This window comes from Sus scrofa, chromosome 4 (genome assembly GCF_054392235.1).
Source record: "Sus scrofa isolate SSC_HxYL_T2T_F1_AM1 chromosome 4, Sscrofa_HxYL_maternal_Yorkshire_Landrace_v2.0, whole genome shotgun sequence".
Classification (NCBI taxonomy): Eukaryota; Metazoa; Chordata; class Mammalia; order Artiodactyla; family Suidae; genus Sus; species Sus scrofa.
In genome coordinates, this window is record NC_139386.1 from 26708407 (window position 1) to 26725352 (window position 16946).

Sequence of the window (16946 nt, forward strand, 5' to 3'; positions counted from 1 at the left end):
ATGATTGAATAAATAAATAAAGGAGAAGAGGCAAAATTTCCATATAATAGATTTCCAAATAATTATTGTAGATACCTTATTCTCAAGGAGGTGAAGGAAAATTTTCCACAACTTAAGAGTGCGCTGAGCACAATCTTCCTTCTAAATATACAGTATGGAAAAGAAAGGGGGAAAAAAGAGTAACATTTTTCAAACACTACCTCAGCCAGGTAATTAAGGTTACTATCAATGTGATAAGTCACACTGTTAGTGTTCCCTTTGCATGATCTGATGAAATGACTCATTACCTCTGTGGTATTATTTCCAAGAACATACAACCTTAATCTAATCATAAGTAAAACATCAGACAAATCCCAACAGAGGAATAATGTACAAATATCCAGACATAATTCCTCAAAACTGTCAAGGTTATCAAAAACAAGGAAAGCCTGAGAAACTGTCATTGCCAAGAGGAGCCTATGGGGACATGACAGCTAAATAAAATTTGGCTTCCTAAATGGAATCCTAGAACAGAAAATAAAAATAGGTTAAAAACTAAGGAATTGGAAATGAAATGTAGGCTTTAGTTAATGATAATCTACCAATATTGGTTAAATATGGTTAAATATACCATACTACTGTACAGAACGGTTTATTTTATTTTATTTATTTTATTTTATTTTATGACTGCACTTGTGGCATATGGAAGTTCCAGGCTAGGGGTCTAATCAGAGCTATAGCTGCCGGCCTACACCACAGTAACAGCAACGCAGGATCTGAGCCAAGTCTGTGACCATAGCTCACGGTAACGCTGGATCCTTAACCCACTGAGCGAGGTCAGGGATCAAACCCACAACCTCATGGTTCCTAACTGGATTCATTTCTGCTATGCCACGATGGGAACTCCCCGGAACAGTTTAAATTGAATTTCCTTAATTCAATATGTTCAGATAGAAAGTCCTTAAAGTGTTAACTTAGGTAATAGAATCATCACCCTCCCAAAAACTGAGACTCAAAATCTTAGGTATGACATCTCCTCTTTCTTAGCTATTATTTTTCTTTGGTCACTAGTACAACTCTATTTTGCCATGAGAACTGTAAATCTGCACATTCCTTTATATTTCCATTATTAATTACTTATAACCCCTTATCATTCTCTACAAATAATGATATTTTTATTTTTAAAACTAGGAGTTCCCATTGTGGCTCAGTGAGTTAAGAACCCAACACAGTGTCCATGAAGGTGCAGGCTGGTTCCCTAGCCTCTCTCAGTGGGTTAAGAATCCAGTATTGCTGCAAGCTGCTCTGTAAGTCACAGATGCAGCTTGGATCTGGTGGTGCTGTGGCTGTAGCCTGCGGTTATCGCTCCAATTCAACTTCTAGGCTGGGAATTTCTATATGCTGCAGATGCTATCATTACAAAAAGAAGAAAGAAAGAAAGACAGAGAGAAAGAAAGAAAGAGAGGATGGTAAAAATATGCAAGCTATGATGTTTAAAATAAAAACAGATGGACTCAAACTCATAATGTTTGTACAACTGAAACCTTGGTTTTATAGACTGAATGGTTTTGTATTTATTTATGGATAAACAAGGTATGTTATAGGTATATGTAGAATTAGTCTTCAGCAGTAAAAATAATGACCCAACAAGTTTCCAAAATATATGGGATGAATTTTAAATGCATACTACTAAGTGTAGAGAGACAATTAAAAAAACACTACATACTATGCATACTGCATTTATAAAAGTCAGAAATATAGATTGGAGGTTACCAGGCATTCTGGAAGCAAGGAAACTGAGTCACTGAAGCAAAGGGAATAAAAACAGATGGACTCAAACTCATAATGTTTGTACAACTGAAACCTTGTTTCAAACTCATAATGTTTCAAACTCATAATGAGTTTCAAACTCATAATGTTTGTACAACTGAAACCTTGGTTTTATAGACTGAATGGTTTTGTCCTCACATGCCCAATTAATACATTAAAATATTAATACCAATGTGATGATATTAGAGGTGGGGCCTTTGGTAGGTGATAGGTCATGAGGGCTCACCTTCACGAATGCAATTAATGCCTTTTTAAATGAGACCATAAAGAGCTCCCTCACTCCTTCCATGTGAAGGGCCATAAAGTTGTAAGTTCGCAGTCTGGAAGAGGGCACTCACCCAAACTCAACCATGCGGGTATCCTGATCTAAGACTTCCAGTCTCTAGAACTTTAAGAAATGAATGTCTGGTGTTTATAAGCCACTCGGTTTATGGTGCTTTGTTAGAGCAGCCTGAACTGACTATGATACTAGGACATGTTCCTTAATATACTTAAGCTTGGTACCCTGATATATTAAAAATTTTAAACATATATAGTATTGTCATGAAGCTATCCTATGTGAAAGTATATATATATTGCTAGTCTATACATGAGATTCCATTGTACAGAGTTCCCACTGTGGTACAATGAGATCAGTGACATCTCTGGAGCATTGGGACACAGGTTCTATCCCTGGCCCAGCACAGCAGGTTAAAGGATCTGGTGTTGCCACAGTTACAGTGAAGAACTGCTGCTCAGATCCCTGGCCCTGGAACTTCACATGCCAGGGAAAAAAAAAATAGATTCCATTGTACCATCGCCTGTCCCATACAAGCAGCTGAAATATTTACCATGTTTGAGGATATGTTTACCTTTTGAAGACAGCATAATCATTTATTCTCTATTTTCTTTTCCTTTACCTAGCATGATGACTTATAGCTGGACTAATTTACATGAGGATATGTTCCTATTATTGTCTGAAATTGAGATATCCCTTAGAGAAACACCACAGCTGACTAAGTCTAGATGGGAACATTCTAGTCTAATAAGAAAGCCTCGCTTTTTACATAGTAAGGACAAACGCATAGATTATATAATCATCTAATCTAAAGAGATAGTTGTTTTTGGATAAAAGTATCTTAGATGTGATATTTTTGCCAAATAAAGAAAAAATTGTATACATAATAATTAATAATAATAACAGCAGCATCAGCGGTAACAGCAACAACTATGCTAACTCTATGCCAGGCATAGTACAAGTGGGAGAAACACCCTACATCTTTATCACAATCCTTGTACTGAGTCCCTTACATGTATGATAAGCAAGAAGTTAACAAAACAAAACCCCTCCTCTGTTTATTCCCCCAAATGAATGCTTATGGCTATTTCCTTTGCAGGCCAGACTTACAGAGTATGTATCTTTTCTGCTGCCGGATAACATTTCTCAGCTAAAGGCTGAGAAGCCTGTGAAATATTTTATGTAATAAACCAAGTGTTTCAGATAAGGCAAATTTCCATTTTCCTGCAGAAAGATGTCAAGGTGAATGCCTTCAAATCAATTCAGTTAAATTCAATTGAAAAAAAGTTTTTCAATGATCATACAAAAGACATTAGTGGAGATTAGAGGTAGTTGAATGGTGGCATTGATGATGTAGAAACAGAATTAGACACGGTTTTTGTGTTCATTTTACCCAAGAATTGTCCATTATAGACATGTTACCAAAATCTTGGACTACTCTAGACAAATTATATTCTATTCTTTTTAAAGAGAAATTGAGAAGTTTTGAATAACTGAATATTAATTTTGATTTACAAAGATAGCATTTCTTAAATGCATTTTACCTTTTATCTATCTTTCTTTGCCTAATCCTTTTCAAAATGAATTGCTTTGAATATTATTAAACAGTTTATTCTTAGGGAGGAGAAAGAGCAAAATAAAAAAGAATTATTTAATACAAAGGCATTATAGAGAGCCTAATCAGATAGTATAAACATTTCTTTTGTGTCTTTTAGAATCTAATTCCTGAAGAGGTGAAGACTATATATTCTATTCTATATTAGTACAAAGCTGGGATTAAACTAAGATGTTTAGAAATATGTAGCCTTATATCTAAGTACAGTTGAAAGTTGATGTTCTCATTAAAAATACCAACAAAAATATTATATTCATAAGCTAAGGAAAAACTTCCTAGATCAATTAAATTTTCTATTACTAAATATTTCATAGCCCCAACATGAGAACCTTCCAAATCTTTCTTCCACCCCCCACCTTTTTTCAACTGTCTTTCAAATCCACTCCTTAGAGTTTGCCATATTACTTGCTTGTTCAAATTCTAGTCCTTTCCTTCAATATAAATTCCTTTGTCCTCAACAATATTGGTCAATCATTTTAGTCTCCATTCTTTCAAACTCTTCCACTAGAATGTTCTTTATCAGACAGAAAAGTCATTAAATTAAATGTCGATCGGTTCTCATACATTATGCTTGAATAACTATGCAAGAAGAAGTCATTATGGTTTTTCACAAGTACTTCAGCATCCGTAGTGTGCAAGTTTTATGGAATCTGCATTGTGGTTACAAGTATCAAAGTATGATTTTGCATAGATTGGGATCCTGTAATTTATCAGATCAGACTGGAGTGGTCTCACCCAGATAATCAAGTATTCTCTCCGTATTTCAGGTCTATAATTTAATTACACTTTAAAGACATTTTTGGCAAATATAGTATCATATTTAGAGGTTTTAGTGATTTGGGCATGGACATCTTAGAACTTTGGTGATTAAGACAGTAGGGCATTTGCTTACAAACAGAATCAAATTCTAATGATGTTCAGTAAGCAAATGCTTTATTACTGATAAAGTTCAGCAAGTAAAAGCAGGGCATCACTTGGTTTATCGTTTTCATGTCAATCATCTAGTTTAGATCATCAGTAGCACTATTTTAAATAGTGACCTCTAAGCCATTTAAAAGTTATAGTTTACACGAAAGGCATAATTCTTAATTGAGAAATAATTAGTATAAAGTCTGAATTGCATCTGAGATATGTATTTACCTTATTTACATAGGAACCATTTAGATCATGGGATATCACCATTTTAAACTCAGATATTTATATAACCTCAGTATTTTTAGAATACATTGCTTAAAAATGATTAAAAATGAATATAATTTAAAATGTTTTATTGTTTTGATGTTATTGTGACCTGATAAAATTGTCCATTATTCTTTCTCAGAATTTTATTTAACTAAAATCTCAAAAGAAAAAAAAAACAAGATTCTACTTTACATTGAACTAATAAGCACTTTCTAATATAATCATGTAACTACTCTCAATCATTAAAATCAAATGCTATCTTGGCTTGTTTCATTTAAAACCCTTAACAAGAAGAGTGTTCAACAGACATTTTTTTCAAACACTTAATTTGCTGTCTATTTTAAAATTTTTGAGTATCATGTATCATAAAAGATAATCACAGAAAGCAGTTTTCAAAATTGTTAATTAGGATTTCATATTTCTTCTACACTAATGTGAAGACAGCATATATGGTTTTTTAGCTGGGGTCTTATTAAGCACAAATCAGCAGTAATATCTTTCTGAGTTACTATCTCAGGAAGTCAGATTTCCTCTATTAACTCCAAAATAGAAAGCAAGCTCTGAAAATAGAAGATAAAATCATTTTAGGCATATCAACTAAAACTTCCGAATCTTCCACTATAATCTCAAGAATATTTTGACCAAACTATTTAATATTAAACCTCAAAGGAAGAGCACCAATATTAGCTGTCAACATACATGTCAGTGGAGAGGATTCCTGCCCCCAAAACTTAATATAGCCTATTTTTCTCTTTTAATGAAAGTATAGTCATTTTATAATATCGTGCCAATTTTCGCTGTACAGCAAAGTGACCCAGTCTCTCTCTCTCTCTCTCTCACACACACACACACACACACACACTCTTTTCCTCGTATTATCTTCCATTGTGTTCTATCCCAAGATGTTGGATATAGTTCTTTGTGCTGTACAATAGGATCTCATTGCTTATCCATACTAAATGTAAAAGCTGGCATCTACAAATCTGTTTGGAACCATGGCCTCCTCCCTTCCCCAAATCCTAAACATGAGTAAAGTAACATTGCAGGGATTACTGTGACATCCTGAACTTAGTGAAACTGGGTTAAAGATCAATTTGAAGTAAAGCTACTCCTCACATCCTTGTTTAAAGGGTTCAGTGGAGCAAAAACAGGTATAAGTATTGCTATCTAAAATATGATCTTTAAAAACATATATTACTCAATCAAAAAATATTTTACATGTTGCTCTTATGTGAGAGGTACTGATGAAGCCGTCAAAGAATACAGAAATCATGGCATTCCCGTCGTGGCTCAGTGGTTAATGAATCCGACTAGGAACCATGAGGTTGCGGGTTCGGTTCCTGGCCTTGCTCAGTGGGTTAAGGATCCGGCATTGCTGTGAGCTGTGGTGTAGGTTGCAGACGCGGCTTGGATCCCACGTTGCTGTGGCTCTGGCATAGGAGGGCAGCTATGGCTCTGATTCTACCCCTAGCCTGGGAACCTCCATATGCCGTGAAAGCGACCCGAGAAATGGCAAAAAGACAAAAAAAAAGAATACAGAAATCAATTTTATATGGACTCCAGTCTTGATTTCATTGGGCTGATTTTTACCACAGTTGCTAGAAACAGTAAATAGAAATGTTCCTATATATACCTTTCAGCTTTTATTTTTAATATATCCATTTAGCCAGTTTCCTGTAATTAAGCCTATTCCCCCACCCCACCTCCATCAAAAATCACTGATAAAATTTACTCCTACACTCCCCACATCCTGTCTTCATAATTTTTCTAAATTTTCCACTTCTTAAGAAGCTAGACATTCTAAACAACCATCCTGACATTAAGTCCATATAGTGTTTTATTGTTTTATCTTTATTTCTTGCTGAAAAATGTGTGAGGAATTGTGACTCATGGGCATGAGACAATGTTGCTCACAGTAGCAACTGCAGATTTCACAACAGATCAAATTTCTAAATTAGACCTTTCCCATACATCAGGGATATTAAGTGTCAAGTTTTACCAATCATTTTTAAGGATATAAAAATTGTGTGGCCCAAACGAATCGGCAAGTCTGGGACCCCCCCACATAGTTCCACATGTTGTTAGCTTTTTTTCCTCTTACGAATCAACTCTGGCCTCAGTTAACATGGGGTTTCTAAGTGAGATATATAGTCATTTATGCAGGAGCCATTTAGATCACGGAATATTGCCATTTAAAACTCATTTATGTAACTTCCATGATATTTTCCAGAGATTCATATTCCATAAGTTCTTAGATTCCAACTCTTTTACATTAAGTAATTCAGACAACCAGGTCTATTCTGCTGAAAGAATTCTACACATAGAGAATATCTTCCCAGCAAGAAGCATTTGGTTATTCACTAAGAAGTGTCATAAACATAAACACATCTATAAAAACATCTGACAGGGTTAACCATCTTATTTTTTTCATGTGTCTTGCCCCTAGAATTTCAGAACAACTTTTTACCCATTTTTATCACCTCTTTTTTTTTAAGATTTTTTTCCCAATTTGCCATTAATACAAAAAGAAAACAAAAGCAAAATTTATTTTATGATATTAAGTATTCTCAAAAGATTCTGTTTTTTTAAATCTTCCATTCTATGCAAAGCAATTTTGACTGCATCTTCCATTGAAAATTAATTTGTGAATTTTTTTCTCCTTGTACTCCTAGTACACTTTATCCTAATGACTGTAGGGGCCCTAGGGAGAATAGCACAGGTGGTATATGACTCCGAGAAAATTATTTTCAGTAATTAATAAATCTTTGATAGATTTTACTTCCTATGTTTAAACATCATATATTATCCTTATCTCTACTGAAAGGAGTAATTCTTTTAAATAATACTTTTTCTTCTATGAAATGTTAATTTCATGTAGCATAATATCCCCCAGGTTCATCCTTATTGCTGCATATACCAGAGTTTTCTTCTTTTACAAAGTTGTATAATCCATTGAATGCTTATACACTTTCTTTATTCAATCATTTGTTAATGGACATTTACAGTGTTTCTATATATTTGCTAACGTACATGGGAGTATGAATATCTCTTCAAGATTATGACAATTTATTTTGGGAATATACCCAGAGATGGCATTGCTGTATCACATGGTAATTTTAATTTTAATTTTTGAGAAACTACCATGCTGTTTTCCATATTGACTTCACAATTTTGGAATCACCATCAACAAGGTCCACAAGGTCCAGTGATATTTCACTGTAGTTTTGATTTGCATTTCTCTGATGATTAGTGAAGTTGAGAATCTTTTCATGTACCATCTTTATATATAGGCCACTTGTATGACTTCTTTGGAGAAATAGCTATGCAAGACCTTTGCCCCTTTTTTTCTTTTCTTTCTTTTTTTTTTTTGGTCTTTTGAGGGCCGCACCCACTGCATATAAAGGTACCAGGCTAGGGGTCTAATCAGAGCTGAGGCTGCCCTCCTATGCCATAGCCACAGCAAAGCAAGATCTGAGCTGTGTATGAGACCTACACCATGGCTCACGGCAACGCCAGATCCTTAACCCACTGAACGAAGCCAGGGATTGGACCCACAACCTCATGGTACCTAGTGGGATTCATTTCCACTGTGCCATGACAGAAACTCCAGACCTTTGCCCATTTTTTTACGGAATTATTAGAGTTTTTTTGCTATTGAGTTGTAGGAGTTTCTTATTTGTTTTAGATATGAATCCATTAATCCCTTATCAGATATATAGTTTTCAAATAATATCTCCCACTGTGTAGGTTGCCTTTTCACTCTGCAATTGTTTTCTTTGCTGTGCAGAATCTGTTTAGTTTGGTATAGTTGGTTTGATATGATTGTACTTATCTAATTTTGCTTTTATTGCTTGTGCTTTTGTTGTCATATTTAAGAAATCATCGCCAAGGGAAACTTTTCCCTTACATTTTTTTTCTAGGAGTTTTATGTTTCAGATCTTATGTTTAAATATTTAATTTATTTTGAATTGATTTGGGGGCATAATAAAAATCACAGTGTAAAATAAGGGTGTACTTTCCTTCTTTTGCATGTAAACATTCAGTTTTCCCAACACTATTTGTTGGAAAAACTGTTCTTTCTCCATTGTATGTTCATAGCACTGTTGTAGAAGACAATAACCATTTATAAATGTACCTAAAATAGTTAAATTCAAAGAAACAGAGAGTAAAATGGTGGTTGCCAAGAGCTGGGAATAACGTCAATGAAATGGCCAATTGCTGTTTAAAACATTTATAGTTAAGTAAGATGAAAAAGTTTTGGAGATCTGCTGTACAACAGTGGGCCTAGAGTTGAAAATATTGTATTTTGTACAATATTTCTATCTAAAAATTTGTTAAGAGCATAGGTCTCATGCTAAGTGTTCTAGCACATTAAAAAATTCAAAAATAATTTGGTTCTATATACTTAAATATATTAATTTGAGCAATACATCATAATTCAATTTTAAGTTTTTGAGTCTTTCTCAGTATACTAAAAAAAATTTAAAAGCACAATTTTCTCTTTAGTTGAGATACATTACTACTGAAAATATATCCAGTGGCTATCTGAATGTTAATTTACACAGTATGCAAAAACCTACTCATTCCCTTATCAAGTAATTCATTAAGCTGAATTATCATTTGTCTCAATTTGATAATGTCTATTGAGTAAGTCAGATAAAATTTTCATGCCAATGGGCATTTAAATTCTTATCAGTTTGTGCTTATTCTTCTAGTGTTCTTTTATTCAAAATTCAAATCTATGATAGGCATTTTTAAATGGTATTTTATAAAGATACCCTAGGAAAAATCTTTCATCTATGAGTTTTTAGTGAATATACTTTGAATTCATTAAAACTTGTATTTGAATACAGATTTAATCCAAAATATACTGATTGATTTTTTTAAACCATTATCATTCAAAATATGTAATGATTCTTTTTTTTTTTTTTTTTTTGTCTTTTCTAGGGCCGCGCCGAGGGCATATGGAGGTTCCCAGGCTAGGGGTCTAATTGGAGCTGTAGCCGCCGGCCTATGCCAGAGCCATAGCAATGCAGTATCCAAGCCACATTTGTGACTTACACTACAGCTCATGGCAAGGCCAGATCCTTAACACACTGAGTGAGGCCAGGGATCAAACCTGCAACCTCATGGTTCCTAGTCGGATTTGTTTCCACCGCACCACTATGGGAACTCCCTGTAATGATTCTTAAGTCCAAATATTTAAAGGTTATCCAATCACCTTTCTTGTTTTAAAAGGGTATTTTACAGGCTGTTGTAATTTTTAAATAAGATGTCCTAGAAGCAGTTATCAATCTTCACAGTCGTGCCTGGGGATACATCATAACAAAATATAGTTAAGAACATTTCAAGGCATATTCTTGAAACTCATCAATTGCTACAAAATATTGCACATACATTTTTAGCAAAAATAATATTTAAACTGTCCTTCATTGTTTTTCAAATAGTACTGAGTAACTGAAACCAGTAAAGATTGTTAATTTTCCCTTCAGTATACTTTCAACATCCATTTAAAGAAAAACTCAGATGCCTGATGATCAAAACTACTAAGTTGTCATCTTAATGATAACAGTATGGAGAAGCGAGGTAGACATGTGGATGCAATTAAATTATCTAACTGTTTGAAGAAAATTAGGTACTCAGGACAATTGTGAGATTATGACATTATATTGACTAAATTAAGTATTTGAAAAAGAAGAAAATTAATAGATTGGATAGTAATTTTCTTCACGAAATGTTTTAATTATGTTGCCTTCTATTTCTAAGTTTTAAAATTTATGTGGAAGTACATAATTAGAATAGTCTCACATTGTTTCATTTATATAAATTTTCACTTCTACACGATATGACATGTTCAATTTACTGGGAAATAACTCTTATTTAAATAACATTTTATTAGAGAAGTAAAACATTATTCTTACTTTAAAATGTAATGTCATTTTACTTTCTAGAAAGTTAGTAGGTTTTAATAAAAAGTGTATGGGCTTTATATTAAACTTAAAATATATTCATATCTTTTTTCATTTAATATTTGTTTCATTTGTTAGTACTGTATTTATTTTAGCTATTATTATTAGCTTCAATGAGGCTATATATATTATATTTTTACACACACACACACACACACACACACGACAGGAATTCTCCTGACTCAAATGTGATTACACTGTGATACATAATAGACTAAAAGACTGTACATATTGAGTTATTCATAAATGACAAAATTCTTTTTATTTATTAAGTTTTGTGGAGCTAACATGTTCAATTTAGAATAAATATTTCCTGAAACTTGTGGAAAGGTAATTGATAGAAAATATAAGAATTTTTAATCAAAAATTATGTTAAAAGGCAGTTGACTGTCATCCTCTCTAATTCCAGTTTTCACAGATCAACATATTTAATCATACATTATCATTCTATTATGAAGAGCATATACACAAGCACACATAGGTACACACTATGTGTATGTACACTGAATAAACCATTCATATTGCTCTTTATTAAATAGGTGTAACTATATACCCTTGGTTGAAATCTTAGGCAAGACTCATGAATTTATTTGTACTTTTAGATAATTCTATTTTCAATTCCTCTTATAAAAGTTGAGTCACAAGGAGAAATTCAGTAATGAATATGTACAAGATATCCATCAATATCTGAAGTTGATTTAATATTTTATCATCTTCTTCTCCAGGTTGCCACAGAGAAAGTAGAACTTATGATTTCTCCTCCTTTCCCATGGTCTGTCTATGTGCTAGAGAGTTTTTATACCTCCAGGCCTGGGATAGGAGGAATATAGGAGTGCTAAAATTTCATTGACCTCTGGGCCTTGAGCTTTTTATGCAACCACTAGATTCGTGATGAGATGACTCTCTGAAATTACAACCCCAGTTAACTCTACTGCTGATCATTGCTTATGATTCATTCCTAACATCCACCATTCACTCTCACCTTTTTGGTGCTAGAATTGCTCCTTATACTTAGGTGAACACATCTGTTGGGATTCAATATGTCGAGGTCTCAGTTCTTTCTCCTGTGCAGTACACATCTTGTCCATGGAGCACAGCAGTGGAATTGAGGGAGCAGAAGAATTAAAAACAATTATAGGCATACCTCAGAGATATTGTGGGTTTGGTCCCAGACCACTGCAATAAAGGGGTTATCACAATAAAGCAAGTCACACAGCTTCTTTGGTTTCTTAGCACATACATAATTTGTTTATCCTTACTGTAATTTGTTAAGAGTGTTGTCGCAAGACATGTTTACTTGAAAACTCCATCTTGTCCTTCTTAACTTTATCCCATCTTCTTGTCTTACTTTATCCCATCTTCCTTCTTGGAGAAACAGTCACAGTGCTGGTAAATGACTTAAGCTTAAGAGCAAAGACCTAAAGGCATAAGTGACTTAAGCTTAAGAACTGTTATGTGCCTAGAGGTCAGAGTAAGAGCTTAACCCTTTACCACTTAAGTGGCTTTCTAAACAAACCCTGTATCATCCACCCATAGCCACTCCTCACTTGATCTCACAATAAAAGCAGTGTGGTTTCTTGAGGCAGGGCGCTCTTGGTCCCTGAGATCTGGAGTTCCCCGGTGCTCTTGGTCCCTGAGACCTTGAGTCCCGGTGCTCTTGGTCCCTGAGACCTTGAGTCCCCTGGCTCCCACCTCTACTTAAGATAAATGTCTCTGTGTCTTGTTTTATGTTAAGTCTTTTTCCTTAAGTTCCACAGCACCTGTTCTTCAGCCCGATCCTGATGAGCTGGCCCCGGCAGAGTGTTATAGTATTGTATCAATAAAAACAATGTATACACCTTAATTAAAAAATACTTTATCACTAAAGATGCTAATTATCATCATAATGCTATAATCTTATGGTTATAGCAAGAGGCAAGTGATACTCTTTTTAGCAATTGTAACAGCAAAGATCACTGATCACAAATATAATAATAATGAAAAAGTTTGAAATATTATGAGAATTACCAAAATGTGACACAGAGACATGATTTGAGTGAAGAGTATTGGAAAAAATGGTGCCAACGAACTTGTTCCATGCAGGGTTGCCACAAACTATCAACTTGTAAAAACAAAGAAAAAAAGCATATCTGTGAAGCAAAATAAAGCAAAGTGCAATTAAACAAGGTAGCCTATATTTCTGCTTCGGAAACTATGTATGTTGAGGAAAGCCCAGAGCACTTCTCTCTACCTTTTTTTCATAGCTGAACTTTCCACAGGTATAAGTTCAGCACCAATACTCTATGTCTCTCAACCACAGGAATATATTTCAAAGCCCTCTGGAAGCTTTTCCTACCAGAACAGAGGTGAGGTTAGTACATCCACTTCTCCCACTATGTGGCACTCAAAACATAACATATCATAACATAACATAACAAACATAACATAACATGGCAAGGCAATAGTTGCCTCTGATATTCCCTTCTACTCCCTTCTTTAGAGGCTTCTTAATCTCAAAGTGATGAATGGAATCAAGAGTGTGAGAGTGACTTCTCAGACATATTCCATTCTGCAAACATGATCATTTGATCTGGTTTTGGAATTTCACATTTTTAAATATCTTGAGGTCACTGAAGAAATTCACTATTAATGCCCTTTACACATCTATACATTATCAACTGGGTTTCGCATGTTACTATATTTCACATTACACACGTTACCATATTTCATTAAAAATGAGGTGTAAGCTTTCAATATTACCACATATAGTTCTTCACTTTTTTTTTTTTTTTTTTTGCCATGCCCATGGCATATGGAAGCTCCCAAGCCAGGGATCAGACCCACACCACAGCAGCAATCCAGGTCTCTGCAGTGACAGTGCCAGATCCTTAACCCACTGTGCCACAAGGGAAGCCCTCTCCAACTTTTTTCTTTTAATAACATCTGTAGACTTTTCATTATATGACTGTATATTTACTCTGTCCCCTACTAGTTATAATTTATATTGTTTCAAATTTCAAGTCATGAAAAAAATACTGCTTTGCATATTTTACTTATATGCTCTTGTTGTTTTGGAATATTGCAGGTTAGTATCCTAGAACTAGACTCAGTGTATCAAAAATTAATGTATGTTTAAAATATTAATGAGTATTTGATATCCTTCTACATTGTATATCATCAAATTATACAATCACTGCTGAATTCCCTACACCATAACTGAGATTATATGTCATCAACTTGTGGAGTCTTGCCAATCTGATGAAAGATTTCTGTAACAAGCATTGTTTTTAAATATGAATTCCTTTTATTACAAGTATATTTTAAGATATTTTTGTGATTTTTTAAAGCATTTTAGAAATTTCAGTAAACTTCATATGTATATTTTCCATTTCATTTTTACCAATCCATTTTTGTAACTGTTCTTACTCTTTAGTAAGAATGTTTATTACATTAAAGAGAAAGTGTTTCTATATGCACTGTTGATATTTTTTCCCAATACAGTTTGTATTTTTAGCTTTGTTCATCTTATGTTTTTTCCTTATATAGTATATGTCGAATTCATTACTATTGGTTTAATCTTTATTTTAGCTAGGATATTAGAACTACAAAATTATATTTAAATAAATAATATATGTACATAAAATCATATTAATAATAAATAGGTAAATATGTAAATATTAAATTATATCTATAGATGCATATATATACATAAATACTTAGAGTACTCAAAAAAGGACAAAAATTGTGTAAAACATTCCATAAAGGCATAACTTTTTTCTTTTTATGAGATGATTACCCAGTTGGGATTAACTACATCTAGTTTAATTGCTTTGTAACATATTTAATATATTTTAGTATATTTAAGCATTTTCTACTGTAGTTTACTATCTGGTAGGACAAGATCTTATATTTCTCTTTATTGTTTTCAAAATTTTCATACAATCTGTTTTAATGTTCCATATTTACTTATACACACAAATTAAAGAATAGTTAATCAGATTTGAAAAAGTTAGTCTTCTTAGTATTTTTATGAAAAGTCATTCATTTTAAACATATTTAAGGGAAAAAAATCCTTATTAGGTGGAGACTTCCTATCAGAGAATAATGATGATGTTAGATAAAGGGAGATGAAGACTGATAGTAAACCTTGGTGTTAGGAATATTCCTTGACAGGAACCTCATGAAAAAAGTGAATCAAAGGTGACAGAGAGGGAACTGATGCTTTTTCTTCTATTGATCTATCACTATACTTATGCAATATACTTATGTAAAGATTAATATTTTGAAGAGTGTGTGTGCATGCTCAATTACTGAGAATGATAGATATTAGTTCAGAATATTAATGGGAAGTGTGGTTATAGTATATGGAAACTGGTAAACATATACAAACATACCAATATATCTACTAAAAAACCCAATATACATTAATATTTTTATTAAATACATATGAATGTGGAGTGCAACCAAATTGCAGGCTATTATCAATCATCCCTTGATAGACTTGGGACAACAAGAATGAAAAGAAAATCTTGTGGATGACAACAAATTAAGTTCTACTGAGTTGGCATGTTATAAGGGAAATAGTATCTAGATACTTTTATTCTTAGCAAAAAGAAAACTCTTAGTTCTCCATTTTGCTATTTACAAGAAAATACAAAGTAACAGACAACTTTTGTTAGTTTAATATTCTGACAATCTTTGGGTTTGGAAGGTAAAACTCATAAGGGCCAAACATAAAAAACAGTGGTAGGTTTCTGCTGTGTTATCACAGACTTTTCTGGAGGTGGAATTCACAAAGTGAGAAAAATTTTTTCAATTAATAGATGGAGGATATGGAAGAGAAGTGGAGAGAGATGTGAGTGCTGTCAAGGGAGATATTTTGAGGGTGAAGAACTAAAGAACTAACGAGAAATTTGTGTATTTTCACATTTTAGTATGTAATGAGAATTTTCTTCTTCTTGTAAAATTATACTTCTACTTAAATCTTTCAGAAATTTTGAAGATATATGAAAAAGTGAGAAGTCTTAGAAAGTGAGAATAGAGACCTGTCTTTAAGATACATGCATCCACCAGGGAATAAAACCTTTGGTGTTTCATCTATAGTTTTATGTATTTAGCTTAATAAGCCTTATTTATGAGCACATAGAGTAAGGGATACATAAAAAACATCTCATAGGAAAGTTTTCATAAATATATATTGCAGAAAGGGGTAAATTAATTAGTGAGCTAACCAGTTAATGTAACTGTGTTATTAAAGGACAGATGAACAAGGATATGAATACAGAAAAGTTATGTAGTCCTTGACAATGTTGTTTTCAAATTACATGGCTTGTAAATCAAAGATTTTCTTGTGATAATGTACATGGAGTGAAGTGTGGGTATTGATATGAAAACTGTCAAATCCCAAACAGTCTTCTAGCTACATGCAAAAGAGGAGGAAAACTTCAGAAATCAGGGGTGAGAAACTGGACACAAATTTGGTATTGTAACTTTTTTTTTTTTTTTTTTTTTTGGCTACACTCATGGCTTGTGGAGCCACTGCAATGATAATGCCAGATCCTTAACCTGCTGCACCACAAGGAAACCCCTAGTATTGTAACATTTTAACATAAACCTGGTCACAGGCTTAGGTTAGTGTCTTTCAACACATTCATGGCAATACTCAGGGACCCTATAAAATCACTCCTGAGATAGTACACTTATTATCCTCAGCCAAAATACTGTTAGAATTGCTTCTACAATTATTGGGTAAACTATATTATCTGTTAGCTCATAATATAAAGTTATTGCCTTTAAGAATTTGAAGTCCTAGATTTAAGGGAGTTATTTGTCCTAAAGCAAACTAAAATATGTGTAGAAATGATAATCCTCAACTATATGTATTTCTACACCTCCATTTATTTCTATACCTCAATCCTAGGCTATAACACCTGCTATTATCCTAACACCTTTGTTTGTTTTAGTTCCCAGGGGGCACTTATATATCTGTGATTTTTTTACACATTTATTTTTATTTTGAAACAGATGTGCATATAACAATGGAGCTATTAGGGAAGATTTTTATTGTTAGGAAAAATCAACAGAACTGCTACATCTCGAATAGCAGAAATGTAAT

At 33.3% G+C, this 16946-nt stretch overlaps 1 long non-coding RNA gene across 2 annotated transcripts in view; it reads right to left on the minus strand.

The window, feature by feature from the left end:
• The window catches only part of LOC110260451 (uncharacterized), a 273349-nt gene that overhangs the window by 55943 nt on the left and 200460 nt on the right, over positions 1–16946 (minus strand). The window contains exon 6 of one of the 2 annotated variants that reach the window (XR_014842994.1): positions 11084–12270. The exons of the other annotated variant lie outside the window; for it this stretch is intronic. This is a non-coding gene — a long non-coding RNA (uncharacterized LOC110260451). Of the gene's footprint in view, positions 1–11083; positions 12271–16946 lie in introns of those variants that run through there. 2 annotated transcript variants of the gene reach the window in all.